The sequence below is a fragment of the Podarcis cretensis genome (assembly GCF_951804945.1).
Source record: "Podarcis cretensis genome assembly, chromosome: 4".
Taxonomy (NCBI): domain Eukaryota; kingdom Metazoa; phylum Chordata; class Lepidosauria; order Squamata; family Lacertidae; genus Podarcis; species Podarcis cretensis.
Window position 1 is genome coordinate 104290834 of NC_137173.1, and position 21534 is coordinate 104312367.

Here is a 21534-nt window from a genome sequence, read left to right on the forward strand (position 1 = left end):
TCTGGCAGTTTGGGGGTGGGGACACCTCCAGGATGTCTTCCCCTCCCAGATAAGAAGTTTGGGATGAATACGTTGGCCTAATACCATTTCATTTACACCGAGTTAAAAGATATAGCTATAGTTGTTCTGTCCTCCATCCATCCATCCATCATCGAGCTGTTCAGTACTATTTCCTTTTTTTCAATAGGAACTCTAAAAAAGTATTCTTCTGGGACACACAATATTGTAATACAGACCTTCCAAGTAAGTGTGCATACCTGTTTCGTTATGTTTTAAAAAGTTTTGTTAAAACTTCTGTTGTGTTTTGTGACTTTGGGATTATAGAGTGATCATTATCCTGGCACCAAACCTGCAAATCCACAACAGAGATGACTCGAAGGAAGGTGCTTGTTACTGCTACTCAGATGGAAACAATATGAATTAATAGTCTTCCTGCTGACAGTTGGCATAAAATGATTTACAATGTTCAGCATGGAGCCGAATTTTCATCATTTAGGTGTACTACTTCCTTATAGATTATAATTTAGCATAATGATGTGATTATCTGTCTAAAGTACAAAAGGGCTTGTTGTCAGCTGAGGATGTAAAGTACCTATTTTCAGTGCCTGGAAGCAATCCTTTGAGTTTATTTCCCCCAGTTCTAGCATGCTGGTTCAACACAGGCAAACCCAGTGCTTGTGACTAATCTTATTTTCCTTTGTTCAAGAAAAACTTCAATCCTGATTGGTTCCTAATCACACTGCCCTTTAACACAGCCTGCATTGTATGTCAGAGTAAAGGGAGCTGCTAAAAAAACAAGGAGGAAATGTTGTGATAAATGTAAAGCAGTTATAGCCTCTGTCACACATTTATTCAGGTTTTGTTTTAAAGTTTTGTTCAGATTACTACCTGGAGTGTGCCTAGTCAAGCACTGACAATATTATGAATGTTATTTTCTAGCAATTGAATGAGTGAAATTCTTGGTTTTCTGGGATAAATTGGATATATTCACCTAGAAAATATAAGGAAGATGAAGTGTTTATGTGTGTGTCTTTTCCATCCCTGTAATGGGACAGCCTCCGGGCTCCTAAAAAGCCACTCTGGAAAGTCAACAGGTTCTACAGAACACTATATCATGTGGCTTGTGAGGTGGCAGCTGGTGTGAGAGAGACATCCATAGAAACTGGATTCCCTCTTGTTGCAAAATGCAAGTGCATTCTTCTCACAAGCGGCTTTGAGGATCCAATATGTTGAAAACAGTTGAGCTGAATATGAATAAAATACAAATGAAACAATTGAGTTCAATATGTGCAAGATTCTGGGCCAAATTAGTTGTGACGTTACATTTATGAATGCATTGAATGAGTCTATTTTGGAAGGGGTGGTGGTGGATATGTGCAGGATTTAACCATTTCGCTTTATGCCAAAAGTTATTCCCCTGAAACTGCTGTTCACCCTGGGAGGAAGGGAGCCAATCTCCTTTCTCATGCCTATAATGAAAGATGTCAGGGGGGCATTCCTTATGAAGGATGGTGACTTTGGTAAAAACTTCATAAAACCTTGGATAATTGCATAATTAATTACTACTTTTTATAATAACTTAAGGGTAATTAGGTATGTTTTTTTATGATCCCCCTCCCCCGCAGTTGTAGCACCTCATTAAAAATGCTTTGAAGATACTTGATACCTCCTTGAAAATATCTCTCATACAGAAGAGAAAATAACCAATGGGATGCAAAGCGTTATTGGAGAGAGGAATGGTGGGTGGACTTGGAGAGGGGGGCAAATAGGCCGGGCTTTGGTGGACAGAACTTTTGGTATGAACAGTTCAAGAATACAAGCCGACAATGCTGTCTACCCACCCTCACCTTTTTGTAGATGTGGTGAACATGATGGGTGTTAAAATAGTTTACATATCTTTTCTAAAATCCTAAATACCATGTGATGGTAATGGATTAGATTTGAAAGCCAGCATTTACACTGTAGATTTTAAATTCTAAAGTGGAGTGCTAGGTTATTTGTTAGCTGCTCTTTTCTGTGGCATATATAAAAGCACTTACCTTGTTTGTGTTTAATTACTGGCACATAGGACTGTTCCACTTTGCACATGGCAACAGACATGGATTTGGTACCAGGTGTACACTGGAGTGGCTTCTACAGTCATTCTTGCTTTTCTTATGCATGTCCCGGTAAAACATGCAAACTTCCAAATGGGTCTCATTGGTGTGTTATACATGTAAGTGTATTCTTAAATCTTAACTGATCCATCAATAGCAATGTGTGTGTGAAGTAGCCCTCAGTTCCTTCACACAACTTTCGTCTTATTTGCTTTTTACACCTCTTATCAGCCATGTAGTTGTCTTTGCCTGAGTCCGTTCTCAAAATGAGATCTAGTGTGTCCCAAACAGAGAGGGGCTATCATTTCCCAAAACTTGATTATACTGACATTTGTCAATGCAACTTAAAATGATTCTTATTCCTCTTCTGCCTTCCTTGGGGCTGCTATGAATGGAATGCAAAAGCTAGCAAGCCTGGGCCAGAGGGCACATAACTATCAGCTCTTGAAGTGGGCCTGAAAATACTTTGGACCATTTGTTTGTGTTAATATGACAGGAAGGCTTTACTAAAATACATTAAGTAAATATTAGTATATAATAAGATTGTAAGAATGTCAACACACTTCAGTTTCTGTGGCTGCCCAAAGATGGCCACACACATTCTAACACGACAACAGAACAGCAGGCAGGCGGCTTGGGCAGGCAGAGGAGGCCCAGGCAAGTGGTGCAGGGGATGGCCAGTCCAGTTGGGTCTCAGAGAAACAGCCACCTCATGCCAACGCTGCCATTTCAGTCTCAGGCCAAGGAGGAAAAGTGGTAGCAGCTCTGGACGGCTGCTCTGAGGAGCTCCCCCAGCATGTCCTGCCTGCTCCTCTTTCTTGGGCTGCTCTTCGGCCAAGCAGGTGAGTGAGGAGGAAGGAACTGGAGGTGGATGCAGCTGGGCAGGCAGGCAGGCAGGCAGGCAGGCAGGCAGGGTTTTCAAGCCTTCCTACGGTCCCTCTGCCACTCTGCTCTCCTCCACGCTGCTGCCACAGCCATGGCTGCTGCTTTGGGAAGGAGAGAAAAAGTTGACATTTTGAAACACAGACTTCTTTCTCCCCTCCTCACTGCAATAGCCTCCCAAAGCAATCTCTCTCTCTCTCTCTCTCTCTCTCTCTCTCTCTCTCTCTCTCTCTCTCTCTCGCTCTTGGCATGTGTGTGAGTGCAAAGAGATGGTGAAGGGGATAAGGAGTTTCTCTCCTTCATTCCCCTCTCCCCTGTCAGTGGTGTAACTGGAGGTGGAGTTTGGGGTTGGCAAGGTGCAAAGGGAGGCGTGATTTGGGGTCAGCTCTGATGGGAGGGGGGTTTGGGGTGCTGTAAAGGGAGAGGGAGGAGTTTTCATCAGGTGTAAAGGGAGGGGGCTGCAAAGGTATGGCAGTTTGGCGGGGGTGATGCCCCTGGCAATGCAACTGAGTGATAGTCCACAAACTGACCCCTCACGTCACAGGTAACTTGGTTCCAGTACAGAGAGAAATTGCCTTGTATCCCGGTGAAATACTTGAGCCTAGGCTCTGAGCACATGATCTGGTTCCAGGCCATCTTATAGCAAAGCCTGGCTCAGTTTTACTATTGAGAACTGGGTGTCTGCATACCTGGTGATCAAGATCCAGGCTCTAGGTCCATCAGTTTATATTCATGAAGAACAGTATGCAGCATGTGCTCTCAACATACTTCTTTGTGTACTGCAATGCAGGTGTTGTATTCTTTTAAAAACAAGGTGCTGTGTCTCCTTTTCTTCTCTCTGTAATTTACAAGGCAAGTTAAACTCTGGGCCTGTTTAATGGACCTAATAGCAGACTTTCAAAGCCAACAACTGAATCAACTACAAAGCCATGCATTTGCAGACAAGCTTGATGATTTACAAAATTTAATAAGCTTCTTCCTTACGGCTTTCTCCCCAAAGATGCTGTTCCTGTAACTGCTGCCAAGAATGCTGTCAGAGGTGCACAGACTATTGCTATAATGAAAATTTTGTGGAAAAATGCATAAACAATCTCTAGTACTTGCTAATTCATTAACAGTGACTATATTCTGCACTATGTAATGCATAGAATTGCCTACAGACACCTTATAGATAGGAGCAAGAACCCAAGGATTGTCTGACTATCCACTTTTGATAAATGCACTTACTGTTCAACTATAGAATTGTGCACAGAACAGTAGGCAAAGAGAGAAAGAAACATTTTCAAAGAGGAAGAAAAGTGAAATAGATAGCAAAAAAGAGTAAAATGGGAAACAAAATAAAAAAATTCCTTCCAGTAGCACCTTAAAGACCAACTAAGTTAGTTCTAGGTATGAGCTTTCGTGTGCATGCACACTTCTTCAGATACCATTTTTTTATTTTGTTTTGACTATGGCAGACCAACACGGCTACCTATCTATAACTGGTAAAATGGGAAAAACACTGTAGGGAGTTGGGAAGCCACCACCAACAGCAACATAGCATCCCGCCATTTAGTGCTAACTATAGCATATTGGCCTGTCTCGCTGCTGTTGCTGCTGTTGCTGCATGACATTGGGCCTGATCCAGACTGGCTTGGAGCTGGTGCAGAGATTGGACCCAATTGCCCTGCCCCCCCTCACTTGCTGCTGCTTCAGGCGCCATGAGCAGCTGGGCTGTGGCTTCTGTGGTGGCTAAACCACACTTCACCTCAGGCCTTTTTGAACATCTGCAACATTCATTGTGGTCTTGCAAATATATCACAAGTTATGATGGAGCAGTGCAGATTTAACAAACTTGTAGTTAGGCTATCATGAGATCGGTACTCTCCTGGCTCACCTTAATCAACGTGAGGCATTACTGCTCCAGCGCAGATGTTCACAGAGGTGAAAGTTCATCAGATTTCCATTTAGCCAGAGTTGCTCTCAGCTTCAAATCCTGGTTAAGCGAATTTCTCCATTCTGTTTTGCAGCATTTCTTCAAGTCTAGATTCAAAATACACATTTTGTAGAATGTGTTTATTCAGTATAGGATGTTGTTCCTGTTTAGACTAAATCTGTTTAGAGCTGGGGAATTGATAATAGATTCTGACTGAATGACACTTCCTGATCTGATAAATTTCCCCATTCTAAATTATTAAGCTGTCTTCTGCTTCCTGTTTCCTATCTTCCATTGTTCTTTTCCCTTTGTCTCCTACTTTGTCTCCTCCCCTGCTTGGTTTTGAGATTTTCCAGTTGTATTATTCACATAGTCACAACTCACTGTCTCTCCTGCCATAAGAACATAATAAGAGGTCTGCTGGATCAGACCAACAGCCCACCTAATCCAGCCCCCTGTTCTCAAAGTGGCTAACCAGGTGCGCCAGGGAGCCTGCAGGCAGCCGAGGAGACCTATGGTCCTCTTCCTCCGCAGTTCAGAGACTGGTCTTCAGAGGCATGCCGCTTATGATCCCGGAGGCCATATATAATCTCTGTCACGACTAGTAGTGGTTTTATCCTTCACACATTTGTCCAGATCCCTTTTAAAGCCACTCAAGGTGATGGCCACCACATCATCTTGTGGAAGTGAATTCCATAGTTCAAATATGTCCCATGTGACCAAGTACTTTGTTTGTCTGTCCTGAACTTCTATGGGACAGGAAGCAAATCATCTTTCTACTCAATTTCTCCAAATCATGCATAATTATGTACATCTGTATCATTTCCCCATCCATTATTTATTTAACCCCCCACTCATGTTGTAACACAACGGGGAAAAGCTCCAGCCTTCTGATCATTTGCTTTGCCCTTCTGTGCACTTTTTTCAGCTGTACAATGTTGCTACTACAATGCCCAATCTTCTTAAAATGTAGATTTTTCTCCAGAGGTGTTTAGCAAGAAACGCCTCTAATGTAATGATAAATGTGAGAAAGCAGACACATTCTGTTATCACAAATGCCTACTATGATTTATTTCCAGCACGGGAGCCTCTCATGGAGATATGTGGGCAAAACAAATTGAAATCAGAAGGGTATTTTCCTTTCTTACTATCTGATAGGATTTGGGTCCTCCCTCACTTGCCCCTTGCAAATTTTTGTGTATGTCCTTGGGCTGTGCAGAAAGTACACACATTTGTGGAATCACAAGGGAATTCTTTTTAGATGAAAAAGAGATGTGTGGGACAGCTTAGTGAGAATGAATTAGAGGTATTTTTTCCTCCAAACATCTGTCAGCCACAGGGAAGAATAGAGATGGTAGAATAATTTAATGCATGAAAAATGATTTCTTGACATTGTTACAATATACTTGAACCTCGTTAGGTGTTCAGTCACATTCCTCCACCTCAGAATATTTTCTAACTCAGTTTTATACCAGGAACAGCTCATAGCCTTAACAAATATATATTGGCGAACATTAACACATGTTAATGTTCTACAGAGGGTAGGAGGGCCATTGGAAAGTGTCAGTGATTCAATGATCTATGGCTTTCTTGCCATTGGGTTGTATATTTTTATAGACTGTTTAGGGTTAGCAAATAGGATTGGAAAGGAAACCCACTGTTCATGTCATGAGTACAGCAAGACAAACAGAATATGAAGAAGCTTATGGCACCGGCAGCTTTTCAACTGGTTCAGTGCATGTTGGGAAGTAAAATTTCTTCTCCATCCCACCTGCAAAGCTCGGATATTTTCTCTCCTTAAGAAAACTCCCACTTCATTGTGGCTCTTTCAAGAGACTCACACACTCAACTGCTTTTATTCCCGGTCTTTCCTTGAAGGCAATGAAGTGGGGGGGACGGACGGATGCCCTACTGATTTAAAAGATATATTAAGAGAGATCAATGACACAATGTCACTGACAATTGAATTCATGTAAAGCTCCTCAGAGTGTTAGAAAATAAAGTGGAAGCCACAGAGTTTCATTCCTTTTATCTCTTTGATCCCCATGTTCAAGACTAGCAAAGGCCTGCAGCAGTGCTTAGACTGTAACACTGTCATGAGAGGAGCTATTATTGACTTTGGCATTACTGAGCACATGGTGCCAGTTTACTGAAGCCAGAGATGCTGATTTTTATTTTTATTTATTATTTTTAGCTCAGCCACAATTTCTGCAACAGCAGAACTCGTCATGATGGCACTGATGTTTTGTCTTAAGGAATGAGCTACTTGTCATCAATAGCATTTATGGGATGGTTCAAAGGGTGTGCATTTTTCTTAATGGTTTAATCAGAAAGGATTTAACTTGTTAATCTGTAAAAGGAAGTTCAGCACATAACCCATTGGGAAATTGCTTCCCTCAGTTATGGAGGAGGAAATCACCCAGTTCTGCATGGATTTCTAGCTCTCTGAAGACAAACTGATATGTCTTTGAAATGATGCAAAATTCTCATAGGTTTGTGAGAATTAAATTGTGTGCCATCCACACTTTCATTTCTCCCACGATTTCTACTATTTTGCATTGGTCTATTATCACAGGTCTGAGGTTTTTTTTTGTTGGTAATGTCCTGGGAAAACCCGCTATTTACTGCTGAATCAAACATCAATCTGTGGAAAAAACAAATACAAAATTGTCCCTCTTCTGAGCCAGTCCTAAAACAGCTCCTGAATGGGGTTTGCTTGCTTACCCGGGAGCTGTGTTGGGGTTGGTCTGCTCCCACCTCCTTTTTTTCTTTCCCCAGCTATCCCTGTAGGATAGTTTTCCAATGGTCTCTCCAGCCTGCAACAGCAAACTTAGTTTCCTCAGCATGCTTCAACTTTTATTTATTTATTTTTACTTTCCCCTGTTTGGTGCTCATATAAAAGCTGCAATCAAACAATAGATGTACAAAATGAATGTGTGTGATCCTGCTCAGTTGTTTTGACTTGTTTTCATGGTTCCAATCCCAGTTTTATTTTCTGTCTTGTATTGGAAGTGTCCTGGCTCCTTTTGTGTGTGCTAAATGCTTGTCAGTTTATCCAGTTTTCTGCTAATCTGGTTTTCTGATTCCTTTGGAGTGAATGTTAGTTTTTTTAAAAAAATAATAAAGTGGACCCTGGGACTTATCCTTCACACCCAGTGGTTTGAAGAGAAGAGAATTCCACCTTCATACAAGATCCCGCTCTCTCAGCTGTTCTGGCCAGAAATAAAGACCTCCTCAAGGAAGCAGGAATGTCTGTTGTTGTAGTAGTTAGCAGAGGCGAGCAATGGACAATAGTTTTATCTGAGTGCTGAAGATGTTAAATGAGAGGTACTGCTCCCCATAGTGAGTATATTCATCTGCCCACCACATTGGGTAAAGAGGTTTTGTGGCTGTTGGAAAGGCTACAAAGGGAGGTTGCAGGTTTTGGTGTTCTTTCCCAGGCCTGCAAAACCTGTTTTGTCGCAGTCTTATCTGACAAAATAACAGCCTGAAGACAATACCCCTACCACACCTTTCAGTGCTAATAAGGGATTGTATCCAGCTAGAGACAAACAGAATCTGATATGTTGCCTGATATTAACCTCGAAGAAACCTGAAGCCCACTTTTGCAACAACCTTGATTTATGAGTTCATCATTTATTATTGAAGGCATGTATCCTGTGAAGTACATTGCCAAGGTGCTTCTTTTTAATCCTGAGAACTGACTTTGAATCATGTATCCAGGCTGTACCTTTACTGCTTTTACAGGAAGCTATAAAGCCCCCAAACTTTCCCTAGCTTTGCAGCCTTGCCCTCTTTCAGCCCTGAGCTCCCTCTTCAGCACTGTTGCAAGCTCATTTTTATTTCCAGAATTTTGTCAGGAATTTAGCTACTGCTAGAATTGCCAGCTGGCTGCTGAGTTGCCAGCCTAGCTGTTATTTTGGTTAATTAGCCAGTTGAGTTGACTGCAAGAGCCTCTTATGGGCAATTGCACCAACTGACATTTGTGTGTTGCTCCTCTTGGTGCCATAAGTGGAGGGCTTTCCTGCTGAAAGACATGCCGGCTGTCTCAGGCTCTAGCAAAATGCATCCAGAAAGGGTGGTTCTCATTCCCATCTTGATGTTGTATGCTTGCCTCTTCTCCCGCCTCTCTCCCTGCTGCCCCCCACATACCTTCCCAGGCTCTTCTATTGTGACATGCAATGGCTGGGGCTGTTTTTCTGCTTCTCTTCATCAAGAAGAATTTGCAGACCCAATGCCAACACAGCAGAAGGAAATGACGGCTGCTGCTAGGGCAGTGTTGCCAACCCATACTGCTACAGCCTGGACCCACAGGCTGCTTTCTCCTGCATGCCCAGATGCTCTTTAGAAATAGGTTTTTAGGGGAAGGTTAGGCCCACAGGCAAAATGGGTTTTCAGCACATTCCAAGAACGCAATCTTTTCAATTATAAGGTTTTAAAAAACACCTTCAAACCAACTCTCTTTCTCAGCTTTTTTCTGTGGTGCTGATGGGCTAGTTACATATTACATGCTAGTGTATATTATCCCCTGGATGTTATATATAACATAGCCACTTTGGGGAAAGGGGAGATTTAGAATGAAGAACTGCAAGGGAGAAAGGGGCTCAACCCTTTCATTGTCCACTTTTCCCCCTTCTACAAATTGTACCTTCAGCAGGTATTTTTCTCCACAGTTTCAGATGCATGCCTGATCTTACAGATGTGGGTTTTGAACCCTTGAGAAAAGTATTGGCTTAACTGGAGCAGAGCAATGCCCTTTCCCCACTGATTTTCCATTCCGAATTTCTCATCCCAAAATGGCTGCTTAAAACATGCATTTGGATAGTGTAGATTGTGCAAACAAAGACGTGCTCTCTCTCCCAAGCCCACATTCCCAGCATGTCCACAATCATCCCAAAATGGCTGCTTAAAACATGCATTTGGATAGTGTAGATTGTGCAAACAAAGACGTGCTCTCTCTCCCAAGCCCACATTCCCAGCATGTCCACAATCCTGTCTCTGCAACCTCTGCACTGGATTGGTCATGTCCACAGAATGGAAGATGGCAGGATCCCCAAGTAGGTGATCTACAGGAAGCTAGGTTCAGGCAACCAGGCCTGTTGGCAGACAAACTCTGTGCTAAGAAGATGTCTGCAAACGTGACATGAAGGCTGGCAACATTAACCCTGCAATGCCTGGAGACAGTCAGGTTGTTTATCCATAGCAGTGACCAGAGGACAAATGACCATTGGGAGGAGTGCAGAGAGAAGAATCACCTTGGTGAATGTGCATCAGCACAACTGGACGCCTTCATCTGCCCCACCTGCAACAAAACATCTCTCTCCTGTATCAGTCTCTACAGCCACAGCTGGCGATGTAACTTTCAACAGTTTGACTTCACCCCTAAAGGCACACACACCTGTTGTCTCCCGAGACAGACAGATGCCCACCAAACAGTTCAGTACCCACAATGGTCCCTACAGTGACTCCAAATTCTGGATGTCAGCCATTGGCACGCAAAGCCTGCTGGGTGGCTTTACTTCAGGGGCAGCTCTGTAGGTTGTCCAAGTGTAACTGTGCTGTAAACTTAAATGATTTGTGTAGCTTGAACTTTTAAACGCAACTGATGAGAGTAAAAATGACACCAGCCTTGTGCTCATATAGATCTATTATATCTTGAAGTTGGTCCATGCATACTAAAGAGAGCACATTTGGAAATCACAAGTCACTTAAAATGTCTCTTGCCTGGAATATGTCTGGATTTCCTGCCAATATGAGGAGTGACGTCAAATAATAGGTGCTATTACTGGAGCATGAAATGATTAGTTAAAGTTCACAGTGCTTGGCTAGATCATTTAGACCCTTATTAGGCAAAAAGAAGAAAAAAGAAATTGTGAGTGATTTGTGTGTGTGTTCCTTTTAAAAAATGTAACTGCTCCAACAACTTTGGCATACAATTCTTATTCCGCACTGCGGCCCCAGTCCAGTACATGGAGGCAAGTTTCTACGTGATACACCTAGCAGGTTGAGAACTTGCCGGGGGGGGGGGCTGTGGCTCAGTGACAGAGCCCTTGTTTTGTAGGGAAATAATTCCTTGTTCTGCCCCCAGCATTTGCGCCTGGGTGCGCTAAGGTAGCAAGGTTAGGGAGAACTCTGCCTGAGGCCTAGGGGAGAGAGCGCCACTGCCTGTTAAAGATGGCTGGATGGGGTAGCTTCATATTGTTCCTGTAGTAATAATAGTGCACCCACCGCCTGTCCACAATGGGCACTGATCAGATATTGGGAGGAGGGACGCAGAACCATTTTTCTCCTTTACAGTCAATCAGCACCATTGCCTGTTATTTGACAGTTTGTATAGCAGAGATCACTAACCTGATGCCACGTTGGCTACCTTTGCTCAGCATCATGCTAAGGCTGGGTTGGTGGTGTGGCATTCAATGCGTGGTATTTGCCTGTATGTGGAATCTAGGTTAACCCAGATCAGGAGGGCATCCAGCTTGACTTAAGATGGATTGACAAGCTGTCCTTCCTTTCGTTCTTGCCGTTTGTCTAACGATCTGCACGGGAGTTCCCCTGTGTATTCTGTGACACTTATTAGCAAGTGTGCAGGGCTGAGGCAACTGTTGTTTATATCCATATCTCACCTGTGATAACTTTAACAAGAAATGACATGAGCTAGCGTCTGGAGCTGGCTGAAGGTCACAGCCAGTTTGCAAAGGAAGCCCAGTGCAGCCCCTTCTCCAGCGCTGGGCCTTGCCAATTCAGATTTGTCGAGAGCAGCCGGCTGAGTCATTTCACATCATTAATGCCAAAACGACTGAGGGCATGCTACCTGCTTTAGCTTCTCAGTTCCAGGAGTAGAAGCACACAGAGCTATTAGCGCACCTCATTCACATCTTAGATAAGAATGTTGGAATAGTTCCACATGGCAGATGAACAAAAGAAGTCATTAGGCTTATGCTTGTCCACATCTACTCAAGTGGCTGACATTCCCTGCCTTTGCTGTTTTAAATCAAGACTGATTTACTGCATTGCCTTTTTTGTGAGGGTTGTGTAAAAAAGAAAAGAAAAAAGAACCCCCTTCTGCACATCACATGCAGTCCATTAGAGCAGCTAACCTACATTTTCCACTGCAAACAGCTTCTGTTGTACACATTATGCCCTTAATAGTGCTATAACAACAACATGTGCATTTGCAGCTCTGATAATGGCAGTAATTACTGGAATGCCTATAACTGGTGCAGCTGTGTGGCTAAAAGAGTGAGCAAAGGTTGTTCTCCCACTTCTGCAGCCCCGTCTGCAGGATGTGAAGGTAGGAAGACATTCTTCAGCAACCTACTTCAGTTGGGGGCAAGTGAAAGCTTTAAAATTGTCAGAGGCATGAGGACCTATCAGTAAGCACAGTAGTCGTAGGAGTTTGTTTTGAAATTGGTCTTCGTTATATGGAATTTTTTCTTTCTGCTAGTAGTCTACATTGGCTATCTGTCTAATTCAGCAACGATCTTCTAATGTGGAATTGAACCAAATATTGACTCATAGACTTGGTGACTATGCTACACCCTCCCATCCGCTACATACTTCAGACCAGTTTTGAGCAAAATACTAGAGGCACCTGCTTCTTGTATGCATCATGGACTGTGTATACACAAAATCTTATTCTAGAATCAGTGGAGTCTGGGTACTTGTTCTTGTTGTTTTACATATTCCACACACAATCGAGATATGTTGCCTTTGCCCCTGAAAAGTACTTCTTGAGAAACTGGTTTCATTCTGAAAATGAAAGCTCATTGCAGATTGATTCTGTCCAAGCAGTGTGTCCACTTGAAAACAGGTTCCGGCAGCCCAAGCAATGGGGGTGTAGCCACACCTGCCCATGGGGGGGGAGGGCATCAAGATTGCAATTGCCACTTCCTTCATTCACTTTAGGCATGTGAAAGGAGGAAAATGCATGTACAGTACAGTGGTACCTCGGGTTACAGATGCTTCAGGTTACAGAAAAAGTACCTCGGGTTAAGAACTTTGCTTCAAGATGAGAACAGAAATCGCATGGTGGCAGTTGGAGGCCCCATTAGCTTCAGGTTAAGAACAATTTCAGGTTAAGAACGGACCTCCAGAACGAATTAAGTACATAACCTGAGGTACCACTGTATAAACTACGTACTCAAAGAGGGGGTGTCCAAATGTGCATAAAGTAAGCACAGCCAGTCTTGCGAATGGCAAGGCCTAGAATCAATCTAGCATAAAAGCAGCATGCTAGCTGAGGACAAGCATGAACGATTCTGAATTGAGAAAAACTACATTTTTGTATTACAAATGGTTTAGTGTGTACGCAACCTTTGTCCCCTTTGGGGTTTGGGTGATTGCAAAATCATAGAAGCATAAAATCATAGAAGAACTGTAGATTTGGAAGGAACCCCAAGGGTCATTTAGTCCAACCCACTGCAGTGCAGGAACCTCAACTAAAACAACAGGGGGAGCTGACTTGGGCCCGGGATTATGGGTGCGCAGCGTGCATGACGCCATGAAATCACATTGTGACAAGGCATCACGGCGTCACACGCCCCTCCCCCAGCCTCAACTTGACTTCTGGTTCTGAGGCCTCGCAAGGCCTGGGACACATGTCTGAGGTCTTGTGAGGCCTCAGACATAGACAAAACAAGAAATGGCAGTTGCTTAGCTGCCCCTTTTGTTGCTGCAAGGCAGTTGTGGATTGGAACACTGTCGCTCAAAGTGCCAATAGCATAATTGAGCGTTAGGTTTGCCTCTTTATGGACAAAGTAATGAAAGAGAGAGATATCAAAAGCTATTAAGCATGATAAGTACTGGTTTGGTCATTGCTGCTTTTCAGAACTCCTAAAGAACCCACTATTCTGCTGGGCTTGATCCATGGTAATTTGCTTTTTTTGGAACATCTGTATGATGGAAGAAAGACAAATCATTTGTCTTTTCTTGCCTCTGACAAGGGTTATGGAAATCAATGGAAAGATTCCTAATGCAGGATTGTGGCTTCTTAGATATTGTTGGACTATAACTCCCATAATCTGTGACCATTGGTCATGCTGGCTAGGGCTGATGGGTAACTCCCATCCAATAACCACTGGGGGGGGCACAGATCCCCCACGCAATTATGATGGGATTTCTATTTTTAAAAAATGTCAACTTCTGAAATAAATTTAGATGAGTCAATTTCATGCTAACAAAGGCCTTCCATTTAAGATGCTTCCATTCATACATTGCATCCAATAAACTTTCCCTTTGTCCCTCGGGGTTATCACATTCCCTTTTTGCTTGGGAATACTTGAACCAACTCTAGCACAAGTTGCAATATATTTCACATACAGTGATGAGCAATAAGAGTAAAAAGGGAACATTAACAGCGGCTTACAGCAGAACAACAAGGAAGCTGTTTGTATTAATTATCCTGTAAACAAAAAACACAACAAGGAAAAAACAGATTACATGCTCTTACATTAGATGGAACAAGAGAGTGAAGCATCCGCTGAATTATTTCTTTGATCTGAGGGAAAACAGTTCCTGGTGAATTAGAGTCCTGGAAAAGAGCCATGGAAACTAAATGGTTGAAGAATGAAAACATGCAAAAATACGTAAAGGATTCCATTTCTGATAGTTAAATTTTGTTTCCATGGCAATGAAAATGTTGTTATTTGCTTCTGGTGACCTAATCGGCCTACTGGGCTCTGAAAGTTAAAATCTGGGCTGAGGATTCAAACAAAACAGAACAGAAAAGAACTTGCAAAGTTTTGAAGAGTGTTGCTGCATTTCTGACTGTTTACCACTTTCTCAAAAGGGACTTTAATGTCCTCCTAGCCAGAAGCATCTCAGATTCTTCGCTAACAAGCTAGTGCCAGAGGTATTCATGATGTTAGTACCCTTTCTTATGCCCACCTGGTTTGTTTTGCTTCCACCCTCTGGAAATGTGTTGCCATCTTTGTCTTTTGTTTCTTCCTTTTATTCTGCTTCATAGTATTTTGCTATTCCCAGTGATGCCAACATCCTTAAGAAAGCAACAACAGTCTCTTTCCATTCACATGATAATGCGTGGTGTCTACTATCAAAGCATGGCGTGAAATGCAGCCTGGGCTTCCAGGCAGGCTCCTCTGCTGGAAGACTGGGTGTGGACACCCTTCACCAATTCCTATTTTTATTGGGCAGGAAACGTTACACAATTTTAATATTTTAAAAAGGATTTTATAGTCTTGGCAAAGCTGCTGGATCCAGTCAAGGTTGGTTTTGATTTTATGTTGGCAATTAGTGCCTTGTTGCCATGGCAACCACACTTCACATGGTTCTTGGAAATTAAACGGCTGAACGTGAGTCCCTTCTTTCTTTTAGCCTCTGCAGTTAAAGGCGCTCACTGTGTGTGAGAGATTTTGATTACAGATCCCCATAAAATATCTATAAACATGCACCATAACAGAAGAGCTCCATCAATTAAAACCAAGTATTCAATAATTTATTCTTTAATTAAAGCACCCTGCTTTTCCTTTTGCTCTAACCTTTCAAGTGTTAAAGGAGACATAAGAGCTAATTATTTTGCAAGGAGTACTTTTTAAAAATTAACAAATTAACAGACAAGCATGAAGAGGAAGGGAGGCATGGGAGGTTTTCAAATGCATTACTTATCTGCATTTATTAAACACAATACAAATTGTTTTCAAAGTTAAATAACTAATTCAATAGTTTTTCTTAAAGGCTTGTGTATATGCGGGGGGGGGGGGAGATACATGTCACTCATATCTGCTACTGAGCAGGTTATGTCAATCTATGAAGGAGGTATAACCCACGTGTGAATTTTGAGCAGATCTACAAACATGATTTTTTGTGATAACAGAGGCTGTGAATGACACTGATTTCATTAAAACAGGACTAGAAGTGGAAATGAGAGCAATTGGAGAGTTCCAGTCTGTGTAGAAGTTATTATGCTTTCATCATTTCAGAACTTGCCATAAACTACACCCGGTTCTCACAATTGAAACCTGTGTGTTACCACATCTGTTCATGTGTCACACACACACACAAACCAGCATCTTACACAAGTGTAGGTGGAAGAATCATTTTTGGAAACTTTACCGGAGAGAACTGTGTGCAACAGACATTTCTGCAAGGGACATTATTACTTTTAGAAATACCCTGCTTATTTGCAGCAACTGTAAGAACCAAACATATGCCAATTTAAATGAATATAGTTTATTTACACAAAATGGCAGACAAAGAGCAAAATAGCATTGTGGCTTAGAGTCCTATTACAGAAAGATAAAATAATAAGCTGGTTAGTAGTAAGTAACCACCCACATTGTCTGAATTGTAGAATAAGAATAAAGAGATAGGAAAAGGTGAAGATATTGCCTTATATGGAATGTAGCAGAGTGCTAGGGAAAAAGCAACCAGGTAAAATGAAATGGGCCTAAAACACACCAGATGGAAAACTTGAAATGGAAATTACTTGGCTTTGGACTATTGGGAGGTTCAGAGACAGTGAGATTAGGGAAATAAAGGTCAATACACGAAAGAGGAGCAAGCTGCTAGTAGTTCCAAAGGAGAGTAATGGCCTGTGTTCCAGATAGACCTAGGGAGGAACGATCATGGCAAAGGCCAGACCAAGCCTTATGAGGTATGTTCAGCCTGGATAAGAGAAGACTGAGAGGTGATATAATAGCCACCTTCAAATATCTAAAGGGCTGACACATGGAAGATGGAGCAAGATTGTTCTCTGCTGCTCCAGAATGACAGAAAACCAATGACTTCAATCAAGAAAGGATATTCTGACTAAACATAAGCAATAGGTTTCTAATGGCAAGAGCTGTTGGACAATGGAAGGGACTATCTGGGAAGGTGGTTGACTCTCCTTCATTGGAGATTTTCTAAACAGGTGGGACGGTTGCTTGCAAGGGATTCTTTAGTTGTGTTTCTTGCATTGCAGGGGAGTAGACTATATGACACTTGGAGTCCCTTCAGACTCTACAGGTTTTGGTTGCTGCTCTATGTGGAATTCATAGGTTGCCTTTGAGCTTAGTCCACTCACAACCCTGCAGTGTTCTGAATCCACTGAAGAAAAATTTTAAAAAGAAAAAAGACCTTTCCTTTTGAGAAATGCTGACTTCCTGCAATCCTAACCCCGAGGGCAAAATAACAAACATCACTTGAGAAGCAGGGATACAGAGTGAGGAGGGAAGAGGACGAACTCCCACAGGCATCCACAGGATTGGAGCAGGCCTGAAGAAGGGGGGGGGGAGCATGGAGGACTGCAGCAGTCTCAGGGGAGAAAGAGCACACTAGGTGGTGGGGTGAGAGGCGTGCAGTCATCAGAAAGAGACTTACTTGAGGGGTGTTAACTTTAACACAAAGTCTTCTAGCCTAAAAACATGGTTAGCTACACAGTGAACTGTCAGAAGACATCACAATACATTTTTTTTCCTACTGAAGAGTGGCAGCAAGGGCAGAAGCAATCTCTGGCCAGTCAGAACTTACAGGATGCGACTGATGGACCATCGTGGGGAAAGGTAGAGAGAAATGCAAATTCAGAGTTCATCCGATGTCCCTTTGTTACTTTGAATAAGGGTTTCTAAGTCTGGGGGATTTACGTAGGCTTTGCACATATGCTTTCCTCTATGTTCTGCCTGCCTGGTCAGGCAATATGTTTCTGAATAACAATTGCTATTGTGGTTGGGGGCTGCTTGAGGGTTTTTCACAGGCCTCCAGGTGTTCACAGTGAGAACAAGATGCGCCATCGACCTGACCCCCCAGGCTCTTCTTATGTTCTTATGTGAATGGTCTACACATGTGATTTAGCCAAACTGAGGCTATGTGTCAAGGGGCACAGTCACCGCTGAAGAGTTGCAGTGCAGCCCCTGCATGGTCATGTTTAAAAGCAGCCACCCATGTGGGTCCCTGCTTGGATGAATTAGGTCATTCAATGTTTTATTATTTAATTGATGTTTTATTCTTTAATTGCAGGTCAATCTGTTACTGTTACTAAACATATGTTGAAGAATAAATGATTTGACCTGCACATTGAAGACTTCTAAATACCACAAGGAAAAAGAACCTGATGCTGTTAAGGTATGGACAGATTTCCTATTTCTTAACGTCTTATTCAGATTAACCTGCCATTTCTCTAATTTTGCCCTATTCTAAATGCCGCCAGAGCTCAACATCTCTTTGGGCTTGTCCACACTTCTGAAAGGTTTCCAGACAGGCTTTCTAGGCATGGGTCCAAGCGGTTTTGTCTTTGCCCCAGAAAACCTGCTCTTTAGCGCTAAATCAGAACAAAGGGCAATCCATCAATTCACGGGGAAAGCCAATTGCCATTTGTTCCAACTCAGTGCAAAACTGCTGGTTTTCCTGGGGGAAAGCCACAGGGCAAACAGAGATGTGGATGAGCCCTTTGTGGTGCCCTTAAAGGCATCAAAGAAAAGTTGTCACAACACATTTGAAGGCACGGATGCTTAATATTCTGAAACTTCCTTCTTTCAGATGTTTTCCGAAGTTGCAACTGAGCATCTACCAGAATCAATGTAAGAGGTTTCAGTTAAAGCATGCATTTAATCAGCAAATATATGTAGACAGCTGCTTTAGTTGCACACTTAAGAATTTGGTATTTTATAAAGCAACATGTCTAAAATGAGTATTTCAGGGCCATGTAGGTTTAAGCTCTCGTAGAAGTAAGCATTGTGAAAGTTGAAGAGGAATCCAGTTTCTTTCCTGGGAAATTTGCCGAACTTGAACTGGGAAGAGGGAGAAACCTCAGCAGTGCGCAATAATTGGTTTATTAAAGGCCTTGTACATTTTGAATCTAGAGATTCTTCCTTAGTAGCTACTAGAAAATAAAGATACAAAGGTGCAGACTTATAACTGAGACCAGATGGTCCAAACATGTAACACCAGTGCTTGCTCTTCTGCACTGACTGCTAGTTGGTTTCTGAGCCAAAGTCAAAGTTCTGGTGTTAGCCTATTAAGCCGTATATGACTTGGAACCCCATTACTTCATAGTGTATTTTCCCATATGAACCTGCCTGGACCCTTGGCCAGCCATCTTTGGAGCTCCTTCTCCAGTACCCTCTCCAAAGGAGGTGCAGAGGGTCCACACAAGAAAGGGCCTTTCTGCAGTGGCCGCCTGCCTTGGGAATGATCTCTTCAGGCAGGTGCACCATCTTTCTGGTACCAGGCTAATGCTACAGCCAGCAAAAGGGAGCCCCTGTGTTCCATGCTGGGACTTGCTTTTAAAAAAGAGATTGGGGGAGGGAGGGAGAGGGAGAGGGGAGAGAGAGAGAGAGAGAGAGAGAGAGAGAGAGAGAGAGAGAAGGGGTATCCCCACATGTACTGGCTTGGCAGGTTCCTCTGTCACCCCATACTGGGCTTGCTGCTGCTGCTGCTGCTTCTTGAAAGGTTGGGGAGGGAAGGAAGGAGTGGCAGGGCTTTCAGTTGCATTCAGGCTACCATGGTCTTCTAGCCAGGCAAGGCCAGTGATGAGTGTTGCCTTGGCCCCAAGGAAGAGCTGTTCTGAATGGGGTGTGCGTACTTGTGCATACATAAGTAGTGCATATACTCAAGTAATGTATGTGTAAGTGTGGTTTTAAAGAGTTATGAATGTGTGATTTGTGTAAGAGATAGAGAGGTGTATTTGTGGCATGTGTGATGGAGGGAGTTGTGTGTATGCATGTGAGAGGAAAGGAAATATGTATGTGAGGTACAGTATGTGGGGGAGGGGTGCACCTGAATAGTGAGGAGGAGATCTATGCAAGGGGTGTGTGTGTGTGTGTGTGTGAGAGAGAGAGAGAGAGAGAGAGAGAGAGAGAGAGACCTATATGTGTGGTTGTGTAAATGTAAAGTCTGAGTGGGTGAGATGGATAGATGCATCTGTGCCTGAGGTTTGTGGGTGCTAAGTGAATGCTCCATTTGTGTACTAGAGAGAATGCCATGGCCTTTCTATATATTTCCCTGGAACTTTTGCAATGGACAATAACAGCGTCACTGTATGCGCACGGGGGGTGGGGGTGGGGGCAGTGTTGGTGCTGGCATCTCTGTGTGGAAAATCAATATTGTGTGAATGTCACAAACAGGACCAGCAGGGCATAGCACCGACTTCTCATGCTAAGCACGAGTTTGGATGGGGCAAACAGCACTGACTCCACTCTCGCTTAATTTTGTGCTGTGCCACACACCTCCCAGTGGTCATTTTGGGACTGATGCCCTTGGTAGCAGTCTTAATTGCTACTTCTATATAATTCAAGGTAATAAATACCATCTATAAAATGGTAAACATTTTGAATTTTATTATCAACTTTTTAATAAAAAAGTTCATCACAAAATCAACAGAGAAACGGGGAGTGGGAGGAGAGGTATTTAGCAATTTTTCAGGATACAAGTATGGGCACCTTCTGTTTCTACAGAAAATGCATTGCTTGTGGTAATCATAAATGGAATGGAATGTTTCTGTGAAGGTCCACAGACTTGCCAGTGCCAGGGAGGCTGGCCATGTGCTGTGTGAGCCTTTCTTCATACAGTAAACGCTGCTGAACAGTGTGACGAGGAGGGAAGTTGCCAGCACCTGTGATTGTGTAGCCAAAGGCCTTTTGTGTTTGCTTCTGAAGTAGTGTAATTTCGATGTCTCATCACCTCATTTTCACATAGAGAAAATGTGTTAATTGCCCCATTTTAATTAGTAATAAAAAAATTAGACGCTGCTTTGCCTTTGTGAAAGTATGAAGTAATCAAGCATGTTGCTATGTTCACACTACCATTCATGAAACAAATAAGCTTGCAAGTGATCTTTCCACCCTCACAAATGATGGACAGTCTAGACCCCAGACATTCACTGCAAGAAGTTCATTAAAGACTTTACTGCATCCACAATAGAATTAAGGCATTTCTAGGTTACAAAAATGTTAACAAATTAATATAATATAATTAATGTATTCATTAATTTAAAATGTAACTGTCAAAATACCAGTTGCGCCATGCTCCTCCTTCAACTGCCACCAATAACCTTCGCTCAAGCTATAGGAGAGTGAGAAAGATGGGGCAGAACCACTTCATTATTTTTTTTAATTAATTTTTTATTGATTTTCCAACACAAATTAAAAGCAAAGCAACACACACATAAACAAACAGACAAAACAACAACAACAACATATAAGCATGTATAATTTCAAAACCTCTTTTTCATAAACCTTACTTCCCGGACTTCCCCTTCCCTCCCCTTTTCTGCATCCCTGTTTTAAACTCTCTTCAACAACCCCTCACGCCAATCAATTAATAACATCTTCTTATTTTAGTTTCTTCTCATACTTAATCGATTACAGCTGTAATTCTATATTTTCCTTTCCCTTGACATTTTAGCACTCATTAATTTTACAGCAATTCTTAAGATATACTTTAAATTTCTTCCAATCTTCTTCCACCGTCTCTTTTTCTTGGTCACGGATTCTGCCAGTCATCTCCGCCAATCCCATATAGTCAATCACCTTCGTCTGCCATTCTTCCAGCGTGGGTAGTTCTTGTGTCTTCCAGTACTTTGCTAAAAGGATCCTTGCTGCTGTGGGGGCAGAACCACTTCAACCACTGAAAGACTAGCAACCTTTGGCTCATCTCCCAAATGCTTATATTTTTGCTGTTTACTACAAGATCTCTGCAACTAATTCT

General features: G+C 42.5%; 1 long non-coding RNA gene across 1 annotated transcript in view; it reads left to right on the forward strand.

Moving 5' to 3' along the window:
- LOC307214516 overlaps nucleotides 1-18386 on the forward strand; it is a 94632-nt gene extending 76246 nt beyond the window's left edge. The window contains exons 2-3 of the long non-coding RNA XR_013838179.1: nucleotides 17848-17952; nucleotides 18367-18386. This is a non-coding gene — a long non-coding RNA (uncharacterized lncRNA). The remainder of the gene's footprint in view (nucleotides 1-17847; nucleotides 17953-18366) is intronic.
- Nucleotides 18387-21534: the final 3148 nt, after the last annotated feature.